Source organism: Pongo pygmaeus, chromosome 11, assembly GCF_028885625.2.
Source record: "Pongo pygmaeus isolate AG05252 chromosome 11, NHGRI_mPonPyg2-v2.0_pri, whole genome shotgun sequence".
In the NCBI taxonomy this organism is placed as follows: domain Eukaryota; kingdom Metazoa; phylum Chordata; class Mammalia; order Primates; family Hominidae; genus Pongo; species Pongo pygmaeus.
Genome location: NC_072384.2, coordinates 91,642,468 through 91,664,372, shown reverse-complemented (window position 1 = coordinate 91,664,372; position 21,905 = coordinate 91,642,468). Strand labels below are relative to the sequence as shown.

The 21,905-nt window shown below is 37.4% G+C and overlaps 1 long non-coding RNA gene across 2 annotated transcripts in view; it reads left to right on the top strand.

Annotated features, from left to right (window-relative positions):
* LOC134737705 (uncharacterized) overlaps window positions 1–21,905 on the top strand; it is a 64,115-nt gene that overhangs the window by 7,633 nt on the left and 34,577 nt on the right. For both annotated transcript variants that reach the window (XR_010122866.1, XR_010122865.1), the window contains exons 3-4: window positions 5,263–5,338; window positions 8,321–8,523. This is a non-coding gene — a long non-coding RNA (uncharacterized LOC134737705). The remainder of the gene's footprint in view (window positions 1–5,262; window positions 5,339–8,320; window positions 8,524–21,905) is intronic.

Below are 21,905 nucleotides of genomic sequence, written 5' to 3'. Positions count from 1 at the left end.
TTGCACTGGGGTGGTAGCAGTGACAATGGTATAACGTGATCAGCATCTGAATCTATGTGGAAGATAGAGCCAACAGGTCCACTGTCTGGCTGCAGTGGAGCATGAGAGAATGAGATGAGTCAAATATGACCTCCAGATTTTGGGTCTGAGCAACTGGTAAGTTGGAGTTGTCATTAACAGAAATGGAGAGGAATACAAGTGGAGCAGTTTAGGGGATGTGGAAAGATCAGGAGGATCATTTTAGACATAAGAAGTGAGATGGGAAGAACACAGCAAGGTGAGTGGTGTGTTGGATGCCAGGTGAATCAAATGTTTCTGGGAAGAGGGGGTGATAGTTGTGTCAACTGCTGTTGATCAGGTGAGATGAAACAGGATTGATCACAGGGTTTAGCAAAAATGAAGATCATTGGTGACTTTGACAATGAAGTTGGTGAAGGATGAAAGACTAAATAAGTTGAGTTCAAGAGAGAACAGAAGTTCATAAATTGGAAATGTGAAAATAAGTGCATAGAGCTCCTCCTAGGAGGTTTTTTGCAAAGGACAGCAGAGAAATGGGCTAATCACTTGAGGGTAAAGTGGAACAAAAGAGATTTTTTTTAATGTAAAAAATAGTAACATGACCCTAGACTGAATGGCATGATTCAGTAGAGAGAGGGAAAAGTCAAATTGCTGAAAACAAATCCTTGCCCTTGAATAGTTGAGAGATGATGGGAGCTAGGGCTGCTGTGGAGAGGTAGGTAGGAGCGTAGAGGGATTTTTTGGAACAGGAGGCTGAGTTGCTATGATGGTAAAAGTGTGTGGAAGGTCTTTTCTGATAGCTACTATCCCCAGTGAAATAAGCAAGATCATCAGTTTAGAGTGAGAATGGGGAGGAGATGCTGGAAGTTTGAAGTGTAAGAAGAGGTTAGAAATAGTCACTGGGGATGTGGGAGACTGTATTAAATGGGGAAATTTATTACAATTTTAGAAGCCAACTAAAGTCTCACATGAAGGAAGTTAACAGCTAATTTAAAGTTGACCAACGCACATGGTTTGGTATTTTACTTCAGACACATTCATCTGTGAGAGTTTAAGCACAGACCAGGCTGACAGTTGGATTTTACCAGTATCGAGAGTTTTCACAAATGATAGTAATCCTGGTTTTTGCAACATTTGTTGTACACATCTTTCCCACTTGTGATTTGCCTTTTCCTTTTATCTGTATTTTTAGTGTAGAAACTTTGTATATTTATATGGTCAAATTTATTATCTTTTCCTAGGATGTCTTCCATTGCTTTTTTGTTTGAGGAAATCCTTCCTCATGATGAGATGATATAAACTTTTTTCTATACCTTCTTCAATTCTTTATAACTAAATATTTACTTCTTATGTATGCTGTGATGCAAAGCTCTAATAAAATATTCATCAAAAAGTTACTTTATTTGTCCAATGTTATTTATTGAAGAAACAATTTCTCAGATTTATTTTTTAAAATATTGTCTATTTTTTCTATTTTATAAACTCGAGTTCCAGTTTATCGCTTTAATCTGATTTGTCTGTTCTTAGCATTTAACATGCTCTAACTATTCTATGTTTATAATTGATAAGGCAAATACCAACCTTCAGACCCCTTTTTTATAAACATTCTTTAATCATTCTTGCTTACCTTATTTTCCTAGACTATTTTGTCGTGATTTAAAAACAGACTTTTCTCAGGGTTTGTTTGGAATTGAAAGAAAGGTATGTCCCACTAATTTGGGACATACCGATTTCTTTATAATATTCAAGTTCCCCATTCAAGAACCAAGCTATGATCCTCTATTCCTGTCTTTTCAATTTTACTGGATTGATTACTCATTCACGTTTTTAATATATTTTAAATCCCCTTGAAATCATAGTTTCGCTTTGATTTTCATTTTGCTAGAATGGTGATTCCTCAAGTAAGTTCCCCAGAAAGAAAAGAGGAAGAAGGTACCTTCTGATACTTTACATATGCAAAAATGTCTAACTTGTTTCTCACATATTTGGGGCAGGTATAGAATTTCCACTTGTAGTTTTTTTTCTCTTAATATTTATCACTAAATCCAATGGATAGAATGTTCCTTGAAACACCAATTTTAGAAGAGATAAAATGAAAGAGGCCGGGTGCGGCGACTCACGCCTGTAATCCCAGCACTTTGGGAGGCCGAGGCAGGCGGATCACAAGGTCAGGAGTTGGAGACCAGCCTGGCCAATATGGTGAAACCCTGTCTCTACTAAAAATACAAAAATTAGTCGAGCATGATGGCACATGCCTATAGTCCCAGCTACTTGGGAGGCTGAGGCTGAAGAATCATTTGAACCCAGGAGGTGGAGGTTGCAGTGAGCAAAGATCGTGCCACTGCACTCCAGCCTGGGCAACAAAGCAAGACTCCGTGTCAAAAAAAAGAAAGAAAGAAAGAAAAAGAAACCTAAGTGTCATAAAAGAGAGATTAAGTTAGTGAACTATTAATAGGGAAGTATATGTAATTTTATAAATTAGGTCAATATACTGATAAGGAAACAAGTACATGCAAAAAAAGAAGCTACATAATAATAGTATACAATGATTAGCTTATTACAAAATAAAAACCTATATATCAATAGGTTTTTATTACAGATATATATCTATAGTAAATAAAGATATTTACTACCTATAATAAATATAGATATATATGTTACTATAGATGTATAGATTCATTTTCATACTATATGTATTTATATATATAGATGTATTTACATACTATATATATCAATATATTAATATATCTATTTTCATACTATATATCTGGAAGAACACACACCAAATAGTAACAAATCACTATGGGGATTAAGATGTGGGAGAGAAAGAACTTTCACTTTTAATTTTATATACTCTGAAATTATTTGAAGTTTTAAAATGATGTTTTATTCATAGGTGTACAGTTTCTTTATAGCCAATGTACACATTTATTTCACCTTTTAATGCCTTTATTTCACTTGACATGGTTGACCACATCCCTTTTGTACAACACTGGATCAGGCACCTCTCCTACATATTCCCATAACACACTGTACATATCCCAATTACAGGAATTTTCACTTTAATTTATAATTTCCTCTTTATTTGTGTATTCCAAGGAGACCAAAAAGTCAGGTACTTTTCTTGTTTCTCATTTTATGTTTTACCTTACAAAGTACATGTTCAATAACTATTGTTTGAAAGTGTCTGTATGATTTGAAAGGGAATGTGTATAATGTAGCATCTGAAAAATAAAAGAGGCAATGCTCAGAAGGCAGAAAAAGGAAGTGAGCTAGGCAAGGTGGAAAGTCCTGAAGGTGAGCTGTGCCCATTGGTTGAGCAGCCAAACCACCAAGGGAGTGTTTCTTTAACTGCAGCCTAAGTAGGGCAAAAGGAACAAGCAGAGAACAGTGAAAGAAACTGTGCAAGAGCAGTAAGAAGATAACTGGCCTTCTCCATTTAGGGGAATTCCACACCTAAGTGGAAATGTAAATGTCCTTCTCTGGTGACCTCGTAGCTCAGCTATCCCATGTGGGTGGGATAAATAGGAGTAGCGTGGAACCTTTGAAGGGGAAATTGGTAGGCAAATACCACTGCAAAAGCAAGAGAAAGCTGAGTTCTTGCTTATTAAGGTAAAGCCTAAACTATTCAAAAAAGGAAACACCAAGAAGTGTACATCTATATGCAGAGGCTTAAATAAGATGGAAGTTCATTTCTTCCTCATGTTATAGTCCCAAGAAGAGCAATGCAGATTTGCAGAGAGACTATGAAGTCACTCAAGGACTCAAATTCCTTCCATTTTCCACCCACCATTCCCTTAGGTGATATCATTAGTGGGTTGTGGTCACACTTACTGGTTCCCATCTGTGGAAAAGAAAAATAGAGGAATGCCAAGGCAAACAGCTTATTTTTAAAGGTACAAATGACCCAGAAATTGCACATACTGTCAGCTTACATGTTACTTCAGCTCACATCCTATTAGCCAAAACTTAATCGCATGGTCACATTTAGCTGTGAAAGAGGCTAAAGATGTAGTCTGTAGGTGAGTAATCATGTACGTAATGTAGCCTTTATTTCTATGGGAAAAGGGAAGTATGGATTTTAGAGGAAAACTGTAAGTCTTTGCCATATGAAGAAACCAAATGTTGTATTGTTAACCTAACCGGTAAAACTTGAAAGGCTAATGGCCACCAAATGCTGGTCTAATACTATACATGTACAGTACAAAAACCAAGGACAAGGGAAGAAAGCATGCAATTTAAAGGTTTGTCCTTTAGTATGAGATAATATTCCTCCTATTTTATGTTAAAATATATGTAATGAGATAGTGATGATGGTAGATAGCATTTCAAATGTCCTTTCTTAAAAAAAAATGTTAAAACAGAGTATTAGCAACAATACATCAGTATACCCATTCCCCAATTTATGTGTGTGTGTGTGTTGTTGAGATTTTACTGATTCTTGAAATCTTTATCTGGGAACTAATGCTCCATGTGACAACCAAGCACAGAGGGTCAGCAGAGAAGCCAGTACTATCCTTACTCCTCCTTTAACATCGAAGATGGTATCTCACCTCAAGGATAGGTTTTGTAAACTCTCCTCACTGGACCCACCATCATCTCCTTCTCTATACCCAGTTAGATCCTCCCACCTCTGGACTCCCATGGTATTGTTTACATGGTTGCACCACAGATGCAAGGTCTCTAAAGCCCTAGACTCTGGAACTAGCATAATGTCATATTTGTCATATTCTGTTGGTCAAAGCCAGTCATCAGCTCAAACCAGATTCAAGGAGATGGTCAGGTAACCTCTGCCTTTTGATGGGAGGAGCAGCAACATCATATTGCAAAGAAGCATGTGGACACAAGGAAGTGTGATTCATTTGGGTTGTGGGAGAAGGAGTCATCACTGTAATGCTTTTCCACAACTGACATTTCCCACATGATAACATTCTATCTTCCAGCCTTCCTGTCATGCCCACAACTTCCTTTAAAACAAAGTGCAGTTCATAGGGTACCTTGCTTTGTACTATATAATTCTGCCTCCTGGCTTCAAGAAGTCAGACTGGAGATAAGTACTTCTATTAGTTAGGATTAGTACTAACTTAAAGTGAGAGAAAACCCCAATTGGCTGGGCATAAATAGAAGTTTATTTCTGGCTCTTGTTAAAGTACAGAGGTAGATTCTAGAGGTTTGGTATTGGCCTCCACATTATCAAGCCTATTCTATCTTGTAGCTCCATTGACTGTATTTTCCATTTCCAAGGTTGCCTCATTATTCAAAATGGCTGCCAAGACTCTAAGCATCATACATCCCATTTCACTCAACAGAAAGGAAAAAGGTAAGGGAAAATAGAGCCCACTCTAATTTGGGATGTTTCCTGAAAGCTGCACACCCAACTTCTTCATATCCCATTGGCTTGCATTTACTCATGTAGACACACCTATTTTCAAGGGGGATCAGGAAGGTGGCTTTCTGGTGGCTGTGTCCCCAGCCAAAAATCAGTGATTCTATTACTATGGAAAAAAGAGTAGATAAGAGTGAAGATATGAAGGAGGTGAGGGAACAAATCACGTAGATAATCTGTGAAAAAAAAGCACAGGCAGAGAGAAATGCAAACACAAAATTTCAAAGCAGGAGCATTCTTGGAAAGTTTGAGGAACAACAAGGAATCCAGCATAAATAGAATGAGAAGAGGGGTATCAGATGAGAATGAAGAGATAGCCAGGGATCAAGCTTAGTAAAGGCCAGGTAATGTGCTGTGAATAAGATATTCTAAGAATCCCAAAGCAAAGCTGTGTAGGGGTCCTCAAGACCACCTACCAGGTTCAATGATTTGCTAGGAGGACTCACAGGACTCAACATATAGTCCTACCTATAGCCGTGACAGTGACAGGATACAGAGCAAATTCAGCAAAGGGAAAGGCATATAAGGCAAAGTCTGAGGAAACCAGTTGCAAGCCTCCAAGAGTCCTCTGCTAGTGGAGTCACACAAGAGGCACTTTATTCCTCTACATCAAGTTGTGGCAACAGGTGTGAAATACTGCCTACCAGGGAAGCTCAAGGTTTTTATTGCGGGCTTGTCACAGAGGCACCCTTTTCCTGGTGTATACCAAAGGCCTGACTGCCAGAAGGAAAGCAGGTGGTTAGCATAAACTATGCTGTTTATACTAACAATTTAGACAGAGTGGGCCACTCTTATCATTTACGGAATGGCCAGAACCCTGCTGAAACCTACGTTTCCAGATACCCATCAGTAGCCAACCTTGCAAGGAGATTTCTAGGAATAGCAGTCTTGGGCCTATTGCTAATTCTTTCCTGAACGAAAGTACCCAGGGAGGGATGCACAAAGCAAAGTGGAGTAGGAATCAGGAAACTAAGCAGAGACTAACCAGGCTCATAAGTTAGTAGATGCAATGAGTAAATAGAAACCATGAACCAGATAAACTGAGACAGAGAGAGTACAATAGTAACAGAAGGAGGAAGAAGCAAATAGAGAAGTCAGTGGGACGACAACCCCTATTATTCTTAGGATATCAGAGTTGCTATTAATATATGATTCTGGAGATCAATGAACAATGCTCCAGCTTCACATGAGGCCTGATTATTCCATTAAAATGTTTCCTATACTTGCTTCCTAATGTACTCATATCCTTATAATAAGTTGAAATCACCGAAAGTCAGAGGCATATTTGTGCTCCTTGAAACCTAAAAACACTTCACTAATACACCTAGGGCTTTAGCCATTGAAAACATAGATGTTATAGAGAAAAACTAGAATGGTAGCCAAAGGATCACTGGCCAACTGGATAAAGGACCAAGATTTATAGTATGGCATAAAACCTCCCCTCATCCCCCTCCATAAAGCCCCTGCTCCAGCTACATCAAACTACTCACAAGTACATTCAAAGTACACTTCTACGCTTCTTTGATTTTGATCATGTAGTTTACCCTGTTTAGAATTCTTGGCCTTGTCATTCTCAAAAAATTCTGAAGAGCTTCTTTACCCAGCTCAAGAGTCATTTGCATTCTCGATGAAGCCTCTCTGACCATTTCTTCCCCATACACTCTTGTCTAGCCCCTTTAAAATGAATCTTTTATTTCTGGACTACTCTCAGTTCTTGGTATGTATTTCTATAGTACCACATATAAAACATATTGTGATTGACAATTTATGTGTCTGTCTCAGAATAAATTATGTTCCTAGCACTTAGCATAGTGCTTCACAAGTGGTAATTCTTTACTAAATGTGTATCAAGGAAATGAATGGATGAACGAACCAAGAAAAAAATCCAATGAATCACATATTGAAGAGTTATGACACCAGGAATCAAGGACAAGGCTCCGTGACCAAGACACCCAATTTTCAATTCTCATGCTTGAAACAATAATATCTCTCATCTATTGGGGTACTTTTTATTTCTCCAAATTATATTGCTTTTGTACTACCCTAGTTCTTTGAAGATACCATTACTTTACTCATGTTAAATAGCTATGTTAGCATTGATTATAACAATTTCCCTAGTGAGGAAGCAAATTATTTTCTTAAAAATTATGGCAGAACTTAAATATCCCCCAACTTAAAAAGTCTGATGCTAAATATATTTAACTTTATAGTGTCTAAGTATGTTTATACAAGTAAGTAAACACACACAATTATTCTCCTGCTGTGAAAGTACTTTCTACCTCTAGTGGCTTATATGTGTATGCATATTTTTAAGTTAAGCTTTTCAAAGGGGAAATATTTCAAGTAATATTGATTTCACAACCCACTACTGTGACACTGAAAGTGAATTCCCCAAGCAATTTTATAATAAAACCAATTCTAAAACCTTAGACATGGTCATAGCAAACATCAAATAAAATCTAAATTTGTTACTATTTCCATGTGATTTCTTTTGAGTAGTGACCCTTTAAAATCTGATAGTATATAGGTTTCCTTTATCTCCCTGAGAGTTATCAGAATCAAGGCCTTTGGTTAAATGCTTTCATCACATGTTGTGGTTGTGGTGGCTATTGTTTTCAACATGCAAGAGGTTGCAAGAACTGAACTACACAAAATGGATTCCCCAAAACTGAAAAGAGATTTTTAAAAATAGCACTGTGAAATTCAAGCTCATTCAAATTAATTTTGAATTTCCTAGGTCAGCCATCTCAGAGAGTGGGCTTGCAAATGTGTATTGATGAGGTTGAGGTGTTGCCCAATTCTCACATGTGTGTAGAGAGGAGAATGTTGTTGCAGAGTTAGAGAAGGAAGCCAATATTTTTTTAACATTTTCTTTGTGCCAGGCTCTTAACATACGCTCTCATTTAATCATCACAGCACCCTTCTATCATAGAGGTCATCATCCACATTCCACAGATGAGAAAAGAAAGCTTGGAGAAGGAGGCTCCAGGCTGCACACCTATTGCTGAGGAGAGCTGAAATTCCAACCATGTTTCTCCAGCTCCAAAGTCTGTGCCTCTACCACTTGATATAAAAGACCATGTGATCACATCACTAGCTACAAACAGCTCTAACTAAATGTAAGCTATTCTGGAATTCATCCCTAAAATGGACTGATCTGCTTGGAGATTAAAATTTAAAAAAAAAATAAAGAATTAAACAGGGATCAGCAAATTATAGCCCCAAACTTGCTTGCCAAATAACCTAAGGCTGCTTCCAGTCTACGAGGGCAGAATTGAGTAGTTGTGGCAGAAACCACATGATCCACAGAATTCAAAATATTTACTATTTGACCCTTTTCAGAAAAAGCATGCTTATCTGACCTCTGGAAGAGAACTTTTGTCAATCAGTATCTAGTGTTGTCCCAGGAAGAGAGATTCAATGTCTAGCAGACACTGGAAAGCCTACCTTGTATAAGTGCAAGGGGATCTGCTGACCCAGCCCCATTTACTCAAGTGAGTAAATTCCCCTTGCCCTGACCTATTATCCGTCAAGGAATCTCATCACAAATACCATTTTGTAAGTACCATAATAACTGAGAACAACTATGAAGAAAAACAGATAATAGTTGCTGTGAAAATATGGCCAAATTGTAAATTAACAGTTTAATATGCTGGATTTAAAATCACCACACAATGAATTTATAATTGGTATGAAGCTCTTAAGTAGATCTGATCATATCTAAAAAAACTGGTAAAAATGAGTTTCTGAACTTTGCCAGAATCAAAGATTAGGATTCTTATTGACCCAAAAAGACAGATAAATGAAGAATATTCAAGTTAAGAAAGTTAACCAGCCTCTCAATCTATATCATTTTATCAGTATGTTTCCTGCATTAAATTAGTTCAAAGAATAAATAAACTTAATTGAGGAAAAAGGTTTATATGCTTTTCATCAATTGTATTTGCACTGTGTTTCTTATTTGTTTTTATACCATGATAGAATAATAGGATGGAAAACATGAGACTCTGCACTAAAATTTTGAATAATTCACACAAAATTTTGGAATAGAAGATAGATAGTTTAAGTTAATTAGATTGGCCCTATGAACCAATAATCTAATTTTCAAGGTAACATGGAAGAAGTAATTTTGGATGACTAGCAAAAAAATTAAAACAAAGAACAAAGCTGGAAATAGTTTAATCATAAAGAGGGAAAAAATTTTTAAACTGAATAATCTTTAAAAAGTAAATTTCTTCTTAATTTGAAAATATAGAGAAATTGGTGACAATGAACACTTCTGGTTTTAGTCTCTTTTTATATAAATTTTTGTTTAGGACAGCTTTAAATTTACAGAAAAAAATGAAAGAGAATACAGAATTCTCAATATACTCCTCATTCAGTTGCCCCTCCTATTAGTATCCTACATTAGTATGAAACATTTGTTATAACTAATGAATCAATACATTATTAACTAAAAGATTCCCTTAGTTTTTATTTAATGTCCTTTCTAGGTTGGTTTAGTTTACCCATTTCTGAACCAAGTAAACACTGGGAAGGAAAATGGAATTGCTGTGATTGACTTAATTAATCCAAGCCAACCACTGGCAACCCAACTATATGCCAGCTAACCTTAAGGGTGAAGTTTAATGGATGTTGACAAGTCAGTCACCATATTCACTACAATGATTTTCTGATGAGGGATCTACTAAGATATACTATGGGGGAAAGAATCCTAATTAAGCAATCAGCTTTTCCTTATTATTCTCCAATAGGTCACTCACAAATATAACTAATCATGAATAGTGAGAGATGTTCATGACACAATAATTGTTTGACATTTCTAGAGGGTATTTCTAGAAACTTTAAAAATTTCCAAGATTCAGACAAACAGAAAAATTTTATATGATTTCTTGGTTTTCTTTCCATTCTATTGATAGACATGTTGTTTCCTATGCATAAATTTAAACCCTACAGATTACTGCCTTTTCTTTAAAAAAATTAATCTCTAACTGGGAATTGAACAATGAGAACACATGGACACAGGAAGGGGAACATCACACTTGGGGGACTGTTGCGGGGTGGGGGGAGGGGGAGGGATAGCATTGGGAGATATACCTAATGCTAGATGACGAGTTGGTGGGTGCAGCGCACCAGCATGGCACATGTATACATATGTAACTTACCTGCACATTGCGCACATGTACCATAAAACCTAAAGTATAATAATAATAATAATAAAATTAAAAAAAAATTAATCTCATTTTTTAGAGAATAAAATGCATTCACAAGATTAAAAATTCAAAAGACCCAAGTATATATAGTGAGATTTCCCTGTACTACCTGTGTTCCCTAGTAATTTCCATTCCTCTCTACCACCAAAGTTACCATTTTCTTGTGCATTCTTCCAGAAATAATTTGTGCAAATGTGTGTATATTCTTTCCTCCACTTCTTTTTACAATGCTCTTCTTCACCTTGCTTTTTGTCTTTATATCTTATTGCTCTTTCCATAGTGATATTGAGAGAGCTTGCTCATTCTGTTTTATTTCTTCATATTATTCCATTTATGGATTTACTGTAATTTATTCAATTAATCCCCTATTAATGAACATTTGAGTTATTTCCAATTTTTTGATATTACAAACTCTAAAAAGTGCTGCAGTGTATAAGCTGAGACATATGTCATTTTACCCACGTTCCCAGGAGGATATCTGTAGAACAAACTATTGCCTTTCCATCTCTCACCAAAATTTTATTTTCACTCCAAGAACGAGTTTTGCACTGGGTGAGAATACTCACAAAATAACTTGCACTAATCTTTGTTTGTTTAATATAAAAGATTCATTCAAGTCACAGACCAAAACCAACTTCATATTATATATTTCACACACTAATTTACACTAAAACTCTATTGTCTCACTAAGAACAATCACTTTCTTAGAGCTTTACTTGGATTACCAGAACTAGCAATTGGAGGACACATAACAAAATAATACCATTGACTGAATAATTTACACTAAAACTCTATTGTCTCACTAAGAACAATCACTTTCTTAGAGCTTTACTTGGATTACCAGAACTAGCAATTGGAGGACACATAACAAAATAATACCATTGACTGAATGTGAAACAAGTTGATAACAATACCAGGAAGATGAGACATGCCAGGAGGTTGCCTGGCCTTGCTTGGTAACATGGTAACTTACTCACTGGCCTTGGGATCCTTTCAATTCAACTTGACAACTCAGCAAAGTCTCTAGGTTTGTGGCCCTCTCCAGGGAAAGTTGTATACATCCAAAGTTTTGTAAAAATTTTCTGTCTGAGTTCTTAAAATTGTAATACTCAGGGTATTCCAGCTGGCTCCCATTAGCAAGGGTCAGGAAAGCTAAATGCATTCTTTTCTAGTTACCAGTCCAGGGCAGAAGTCAGTGTGCTCTGAACAAGATCTGAATGTGGATTATACCATCACCTGGGACTTATCAATGAATGCTCCATTCAGTCAGTGCCCTCAGGAGCTCAGTAGTGGGACCCATAATGATAACATTATAATGAAAATACTAACATTTATCGAGCATTCACTATGTGCTCTGCTAACAGTTTTAAAAGCATTCTTTTCATGATTCTTTTTCACAATTCTAGAGTTGATTCATTTGCAGATTTAATCTAGAAATCTTTTTCATGATTCTAAATTTCAGTCATTTGCAGATGTATTACAAGGGTCTACAGGAAGCTCATCCCTTCCTCTTCCACTCTGTAACCCAAAGTTAACCTTGATGTCAGACTCTCTCATTTGTCCTAAGAGTGACTAAAATGAAAATATCTCTGCGAGAGGGAACACAGTAAACAGAACCAGTCTTTTACACATCGTTCTGACAAATTTTGTCATATTCTTTCCAGGATAAAATCTTCATGAGGAGAGGACAGAAAGAGCTCACAGATGTGTTAGAAGGTGGGGACAGAGTACTGCTAAAAAGGGGGCACTTAAAGGCAAGGTTGATACACAGTAAAAGTTTAATTGGCCTCAGAGTAGTATCTGGAATATAATCACCATTATTACCCGTCTTCCAGTTATAAATCTCTGTTATGAACATGTGGGAAAACAAAGGCCAGAATGGCTTTGTTTGATTCTCCAAAGTATTGATAATAATAAAATTTAACTAATGGTTCATTAAGTAGTGGCATGCTCAAGGATCAGAAGCTTCTAATCAATGCATTAGATAGCCTTCAGAAGTTGCTTTTAGGTACTTATGAAGGGTGTTTGAGATTATCCCATTTTAAATATAATCAACTCTAAGATCAGTTTAATAGACATTTGCTTTTCAAAATTATTTTTTGGAGATTTTGATCCTGGGTCTTTAAGCATTAGATATGAGTTATTACTTATCAAGACCTAAAACCACTCAGACTGAAGAAGATCTCTGCCCAGGTGCTGCAAGTGGTTGGTAAGTGGCATGGAATGCCTGAAGAAGTGGGTCACACAGTTAATTACATACAATTTAGCCAAGAGGTAGGCAAAAGGCAATCTCACTCTGTCTCTGATCTGTGTCCAGTTTGAAACTTTATCATTGGCAGCAATTTGGTTTTTGTACCTTCTTAGCTTCCATGGGGCACTAGGCTGGGATGTATCATTTATGGCCTCTCCTAGATGACTGAGTATACCTTGCTGAGTGAATGTCCAGGGCTGAGGGAGAAAAAAAAAGGCTGTGTGGTATCCCACTATAGCCCCTGAATATAGGCTCTAACCAGAAGCACACAACTGGGCTGTGATTACTATGGCCACACCTTTATTTCCAGAGAATTACCCAGCAACATTACTGGAAATGAGCTGTCTTGTCCAGTCAGCTCCCATTCTCTCAGAAAGGTTAGGGCCCCATGAATTTCACAATCTTGCAGCTTCTTGGGAAATGCATTATGAATTTCCAAATCTCTTGTTCAGCCTTGATAAAATTCCCAAATGATTGCAAAAGTGAAAATAAAACCCAAAGCCATTTTGAACTTTGGTATTTACAAATAAGACAGAGAATAAAAATTACATGCAAGTAAACTGGACTTCATAATCATATTGACTTTTTGGCACTTAGTAGAATCCATAGTCTCTATATGGAAGGAAAAAATATTGATAGTAATACAAGTTTAATCTTGTCCTCTATCTCAGTAATTTATGGGATGTTAGGACTGATAGGAGTTTAAATATCATCTACTCCATACCTTCATATCACAAATTTGAGACCAGAGAGATTGTCACTCACTTATGGGCACTTAGCTTACTTGAGTCCAAACCCTGACACTTTCTCGTTGTGACTTTCAGACAAGCCAGCAGGCCTCAATTTCTGTACTGGCAAATTGGAGTAATTTATGCACCAGGAAGGCTGGCTGTGAATGTTGCTTTGTTGGGGTAGGAACAGTGAAGTGCCACCAAAAACTTGGAAATACATTGACTCTTAAAACCAGTAAAATTCACATAATAGATGAGAAAGCCACCTTCAGAAATTAATAATAAAATTGTCAATTTATGATGGAAGAGTTGTTTTTAAAACAAGTCTTTTTTCCTGATCAAATATTACTAAATTTTCATCTTACTTTTACAAATCTAGACAATAAAAACAAAGTGAGGATTGGCTTACTCATAGTTCATAGTGAATATATCTCCAAATATATTCTGGAAGAATTGATCATCTACATACAGATAGGAACTTGTCATATCTGCTTTTGACACTCAGCAAGATATTGGTATAATCTTTCAACATATTTGAGAGCACACAGAATTCTAAGGAAAGTGAATTGGGTGTAACATTTGGGAAGCTGATTTGATCTGAAATGTGATGTTAATTTGATAACCGAGGGAAAGACAGTGAATAAAATCAGTCAGATTGGCAAGAAGTAAAACAAAAAGGAAGTCCCAAAAGGCCAAAATGTAGACCAGGAATGGTCCAAGGCTTTACAGACTTTATTTTATTTAATCCTCTCAATCGCCCTAACATTATTATTCCCATTTTTCTAGGAGGAAACTGATCCTTAAATAAGTTAATTATCTAATATCATAAAACTAGTGTTAGGAATTGTATCTGTACCCCAGCAGTATACTTCCAGAGCCTGATTTTTTAAAATTATATTTTATTTTTGCTAAAGTTATACATACATATAATGTAAAGAATCAAATAGTTCCATAAGGTTTGTTTTGAAAACAACCATCCCTAGCTCCTGCCTTCCATTTTTCACCCCCTAGAGGCAACTACTTTCACTCCCCACCCCACCCAGCTAATTTTTAAGGTCTTTCCCTCAATTTTGCTAGGTAATATGCTTGAATTGTTACTTTGTGGATTTCCCATTTTAGACATTCTCTATTGTTATCTCACTCTAGAAAGTGAGGAATTAGCAGTGTTTCTCCCTCATTCCCCACTCCCACCATGAGCACTTGCCTCTCTGCCCATTCTCTCAATATATTCATACTATGATTTTTATCATATCTAATAGTGAGTGTTGTTCGCATTACTATGAAGAGGCAAATGCTATTCATAGCTAATACCTGTAGATCACAATGATCTTTTCTTTTCTACACAACCTCCTTTTTTCTTTCCTACACAATCTACTTTTTTTTTTTTTTTTTTGACAGAGTCTCACTCTGTTGCCCAGGCTGGAGTGTAGTGGCATGATCTCAGCTCACTGCAATGTCCACCTCCCAGGTTTAAGTGATTCTTCTGCCTCAGCCTCCTGAGTAGCTGGGATTACAGGCACCTGCCACCATGCCCAGCTAATTTTTTGTATTTTTAGTAGAGATAGGGTTTCACTATGTTGGCCAGGCTGGTCCACCCACCCCAGCCTCCCAAAGTGCTGGGATTATAGACATGAGCCACCGTGCCTGGCCTAGGGGATCTACTTTTGTCTTACTTTTTGGAAGTATTGTCTTAGTTATCTTATTGCTTTTCATTTAGTTTTTTTTGTATTTATTACTAATTCAAACTCCACCTCAATTGTAGAAATCTCCTTTTAATGTATTCAAATGCATTAGGACTTAACAACTTCGTCTTCTCAAGGAAATCTGACTTGCTTCCATCTGGATAAGATGCTCTTCAGCATTAATAATCAAATATTTTTCTACAAGGTTTGCTTGGAAAACAACCATCCCTAGCTCCTATCTTCCATTTTTCATGCCCTAGAGGCAACTACTTTCTCCCCCACCCCGCCCAGCTGAAGGAGGCTGCCTTCTTCATACTCCTGGGGACTCTCCTGGTCATTTCTAGTCTTGGATCGTGTTTCCTGATTCCTATGTCTTCCTCTTTCTCGGCTTGTTTCCTAGTGAAGAACATAACTCAGTAGCTTCTCGAAAAAGAGTACAAAGGAAATAAATGTTTTGAGGCTTTGTGCTATGATTTGACTGTGTCCCTCAAATTCACATGTTGGAAACCTAATCTTCAAATTTATATGCTGATGGCATTTGGAGGTGGGTCCTTTGGGTGGTAATTAGGGTTAGATAAGTTCATCAGGATGGAGCCCCCATGAAGGGAGTGGTGGCTTTATAAAAAGGGGAAGAGAGACCTAAGCTGACCTGCTTTTGCCCTATTGCTATGTGATGTTCTTGTCATGCTGTGATGCAGCAAGAAGGCCCTCACCAGATACCAGTGCTGTGCTTTTGTATTTCCCAGCCTCCAGAATCATGAGCTAAATAAAATTTTATTTTTTATAAATTACTCAGTCTATAGTATTTACTCATAACAATAGAAAATGGACTAAGACACCTTATAAATTTGAAAACATCTTCAGTCTACACAATACTCTTTCAAGGCGTAGAAGTCTCTTTTCCTGTGAATTTTGAAAGCACTGCTCTTTTAGATTTAGGTGTTGCTATTGAGAAGACAGATGACACTCTGATTCTTCATTTTTTACATTAAACCTGTTTTATTCTGGAAGTTTATAGTCTCATCCTTTTGTCCCTCTTGTGCTGAATGTTTAAATTCTTCAATACAAATTTACACAATGACTACTATGTGCCAGGCACAATTCTAGGTATTGAGGATAAATCAATGACAGTTTTATGATGATACTCTCAGGTGAACATAAATTTCTCCCCATCATTCTGGTAGTTGGTGAGCCCTTCAACCTGAAAACTGAGATTGTAAGATTTCGATGTTACAAATTTTTGATAATTTCCTACCCTCTCTTCTCTTCTTTTAGTAATACTATTATTACATGTCAGATCATCAGGACTGATCTTCTAATTTTCATATATCCTTTCTCCTCAATTATCCTTATTAGCCTTTTTGTTCTACTTCCTAGGAGATTTCTTTATCTTTTATCTCTTACATTAAATTTCTTATTTTTAATGTCATATTTTTAACATCTAGGTTTCTTTTGAGCTCACTGAGTATTCCTTTTATAGATAATCCTGTTATTTTATATATTTTCTTATTTTATTGTTCTGTTGGCAGAGCTTGTTTCCTTCAAGTTGTTTTCTTCTGTTTGTTTGGTTTGGTTTGGTCTCTATCTTTCATTAATAGGCTTTCCTCAAATATCTAGTGATTCCTAGCTGTCTAGTTTTAAGAATGAAGCATTGAAAAGAGGATTTTTTCTATGCATGAGGGGACTCTCCATTGGGTTTGCTAAAGGATGATGTGACATAGGCCAACATACTGGGCCAATGTCAGTATCTTTTCTTTCAGGTTGATAAGATTGCCCAGACAATATTTCCAGCCTTCTGCTAAGAAAACATAAGCCTGGCTAACAGTGTTCTGGGAGCTAAGTGAAGGAAGAAGATTGAGGAAGTCTCAGTACACAACTTATAAATACATACTTAATCCCCAGCCTGCAATATTGTAGCCTACATCCTTTCCTGGTAACCCCAATCCAGAGTCCCTGTATTTGTTCTTGGCACCAAAATAAGAGGCAGTCTCCCACCTGAAAAGAATAGGAATGGGGAATTCAGTATCCATCAGCTTCTTACAAAGAGGTCTCACCAAATCCCATGTTTAAGCACCACCCTCTTTCCTAGTTCCTAAGATATCTGTGCTTCTTTTTTTTTTTTTTTTTTGTACTTTAAGTTTTAGGGTACATGTGCACAATGTGCAGGTTAGTTACATATGTATACATGTGCCATGCTGGTGTGCTGCACCCATTAACTCATCATTTAGCACTAATAAAAATAAAAACAAAAACAAGGTCTCTCTATGTTGCCCAGGCTGAAATGCAGTGGCTCTACATAGGTGTGATCAAAAAGCACTGCAGCCTTGAACTCCTAGGCTCAAGTGATCTTTCCACCTCAGCCGCCTGAGAAGTTAGGACTACAAGCATGCAACACCACACCCAGCTATGTGCTCCAATTTTGGGGGGTTCTATAATGTAAGTTGGGTTGGTTATCATCAAGCTAAAGATTCAGCTTTCTTGGTTGTCTTAATTCAGTTACTACTTGTCTATCTGCTTCCCAGTTTCTAGAGTTTTATTGCTGTTGTCTCCTATCTCATTCCCTTTGTCCTTGTGCATTTATGTTTTGTTAACAATTATTTCATTGTTCTCTCAACTGGGTTCAGAAGGAAAGAGATTCGAATGTGTGTGTTCAGTCTAACATCTTTAACTGGACTGTCCCAGATCCTGTGCTATTATTACTCTCTATGTTATAAGGAAGTTGGCAATGTTTGTTCTAACTGTTCTAGAAAGACAGGTACTAAAACTAACAAACACAAATGCAGTCACTAAAGAAATATGTTGACCACAGTTTGGTTGAAACATCCATCAAGACCTCCATGATTTTTTTTTGTTTTGATTCTGTGCTTACTAGAAATCTTCTAATTATATGAAACTCAAAATGTCCAAAGCAAAATTGTTAATCTTGCATTCAAACTCTGGATGCTACAGTGTTCTCTTATTACCATGTAATAAGATGGTCACTATCCTTTTAATTACTCATGTCAGAAACATAGGAGTCATTCTAACACCTTCTTCTTCAGCCTCTTTATCTACCCATCACTAAGTTCTGTCATGAATGTTTATGACATGTTTCCTTCTTTTCATCTCTACTATGAAGATCCTAGTCCAAGTTACCAGCACGTCTCTCCTAGACTTTTACCGTTGCCTCCTAACTGATCTCTTTCAGCAACTCACTGGCCCATTCCCCAAACTGCAGTCATAGACACCTTTGCAAAATACATGCCAGATCATATTCTACACAACCTGCCTAAAATCTCTAAGTTTCCTACGAATAAGAGTGACAATCATTAGCAAGGCCTGTAAAGGCCTGCAGGGATTGGCCTTGTTCCTTCTCTGGTTTTATCTAGTGGTTCTCCTCCCCTGGTGTCAGCTCCCTAGTCGGGCTGCCTTTCTTTCTGATCCTCTTTTTGTCTGAAACTCTTTCCCCCTAAAAGCCCCTTCAGGCAGAACAGCTCTCTTCTACAGCTGCTCCCAATGCCTAACTGCCCTGTTCATTGGCCCTGGTTATTGCTTACTCAATCCTTAGGTTTCTGTCCAGTGTCACTTCCTCAGGGAAGCCTAGTGAGGTCATTCTTCTTTTGAATTTACACATACAGAAACATGCTTCATTTGTTTATAGCATTTGTCTCACTTATTAATTAGGCCCTCTTTTTATGTCTATTTGATTAATATCTGCCTCTCCCACCACACTGTAAGTAATATGAAAGCAAGGAATACATGTATTATTTCTCACTACTGTATTCTCAGGACTTGAGTAATTGCTGATTTTCCCTTTTAGAGTTGGTTTAAAAAAATATATCTTGGATGAAGTCTTCTTTAAATTCAGAAAAATTTGAATATACTATCATGCAGCCTTTCTTTTCGTGATTCAAGGTCATTGTTATTTTTTAAATGCTGTAATACAGCCAATTTCTTAGTCTTTTGAGTGTATAGGGATGTCCACTACTATGTTAAATAACCTCAGACCAATTGTCCAGGAATAAAATTAGATAACTCTAAAGTTTTCAAAGGAGAATTTTAGTTCTTTAATGCTCAGCAGAAGACAACTGACTGGTTCAATTACTACCTTCAAATATAGGAAGTATTTAATAACAAAATATATATATATAGTAAAATATATACATATAGTATATAGCAAAATATTTGGCATACAACGTAAGATTGGAGAATAAAGAACATTCAAAAAAACCCAACAATTGTTATTATTGCCATTATGGAGTACTTATCACCTATCAGTAGTAAGTAAGAGCTTTAAATGCATTACCCCATTTAATCTTCACAGCAACCCCCTGAGGTGGCTAACTGGTAGCATAATATTTCCATTTTACCAATGAGGAAATTCAGGCAGGTTAAGAAAGTGGTTAAGAAGCCATAGGCCCAAGTGATTGAGTTGGCATTCTTACCCCAGGCAGTCTGACTCCAGAACCTGTTGGCTTAATCCCTTTCATGAAAATGCAGATAAACAATTTTTTTCAAGAAAGCCGATAGTTTCACCAAAGAAAAATAATTTTAAATTTAAGGGAACCTTCACCTGGACACAAGAAAGAACAATTTAGAAGCATTGAACATTGGAGTAAACTACTTTTAAAAATAAGTTATATGTCTGTTTTAATTAACTATGAAAAATAGAATGGACTGGGCATATAGGCCAGAAAAGTCAGTCAATCAAATCTTTAAAGATGAGGCAGGGATCCAATGATCTTTTGACATCACTTCCAGGTCTCCAACCCTGAGACTGAGTTATCCTTTGTTTCTAACCTTTTCCCTGGGTGAAAGTTTGTCTAATGCCGTCAACTTTGTTTTATCCTAGGGTAGCTTATCCAGGGTAAATCTTGCTTTATTGAGTTTGGTAGTCACTTTGCTTAATGACTTGCTGCATTAACAACTTGGCATTCTCTTCACCCGCAGTCAGCACCTACCAAGCTTAATTACTTGCTTTGTTGACATTATGCTGTCTTCAGGCAAACACTTTAAAATCCAAAAGTTAATGTCTTAGTCCTTGTGTGCTGCTATAACAGAGTGCCTGAGAGTGGGTAATTTATAATAAACAGAAATTAAATGGTTCACAGTTCTGGAAGATGGGAAATCAGAGTTCAAAGGGCCAGCATCTGGCAAGGGCCTTTTATTATATCATTCCATGGTGGAAGGGCAAAGAGAGGGTGAGAAAGAGACAGAAGGAGACCAAAGTTGTCCTTTTATAAGAAACCCATTCCTCTGATAATAAACCCACTCCTGTGATAATGGCATTAATCCATTCATGAGGAGAGAGCTCTCCTGGCCTTATCACCTCTCATTAGGCCTCACCACCAAACACTGTTGTATTGGGGGTCAAGTTTTCAACTCATGAACTTTAGGGGGCACATTCAAATCACAGCACTTAACCACCTCCACTTTTTTTTTTTTTGAGACAGAGTTTCACTCTTGTTGCCCAGGCTGGAGTGCAATGGCATGATCTCAGCTCACCGCAAACTCTGCCTCCCAGGTTCAAGTGATTCTCCTGCCTCAGCCTCCTGAGTAGCTGGGATTACAGGCATGCGCCACCATGCCCAGCTAATTTTGTATTTTTAGTAGAGATGGGGTTTCTCCATGTTGGTCAGGCTGGTCTTGAACTCCTGACCTCAGGTGACCCACTCACCTCAGACTCCCAAAGTGCTGGGATTACAGGCATGAGCCACCACACCTGGCCAACCACCTCCACTCTTAATACCATTCCATCCCTTCCTGACCCAAGTATAAGATCATAAATGATACTAAGGAGAAAGATACAGGAAAAAAAATTAAAGAAGTTAGCACGATTGTCATGAGGGTTTTGATGAACTAAAAGATGAAAGAAGACACTACAGCTCAATAAATCAGAAAGGCAAAAGCCTATAAGAAAAGTGTTAGTAAGACTAAATTATTATTTAGAATTACCATGAGGTTTATTTAAAATATGATAAAGATGCTTTAAAGAAGTAGATAATATTTTTAAACACAACAAGAATCCAACTTTGGCCAACCACAGTAGCTCACACCTGTAATCCCAGCACTTTGGGAGGCCGAGGCAGGTGGATCACTTGAGCTCAGGAGTTCAAAACTGGCCTGGGCAACACAGTGAAACCCCATCTCTGCAAAAAGTCCAAAAATTAGTTGGGCATGGTGGCTTGTGTCTGTAGTCCCAGCTATGTGGGAAGCCGAAGCAGGAGGGTCACTTGAGCCTGGGAAGCAGAGGTTGCAGTGAGCAGAGATCACGCCATTGCACTCCAGCCTGGGCCACAGAGGGAGACCCTGTCTCAAAAAAAGAAAAAAGAATCCAACTTTATAGGCTAATGGTGTGTGTGTATGTGTGTGTGTGTGTGTGTGTGTGTTGGTAATAGTGTGTGTAGAGGAAAGTATGCTAGAATTGGGATCCCTCCATCTCTTCCCTGGACCTTCCAAGGAGCTACTGCTGACTCAGACCCTGCTCCAGGGAGGCCTTTACACTCTAATCTCCATGCAAGGGCCATTGTCCTCACCATGTAGTGGGCTGCAGGCCTTAGATGACTCATACTTGCTTTTGGAGAATACTTGTCCAAAGGCCTTAAAACCTTAAAATCTGTGTGCTCAACCTCACCAAATGCCATT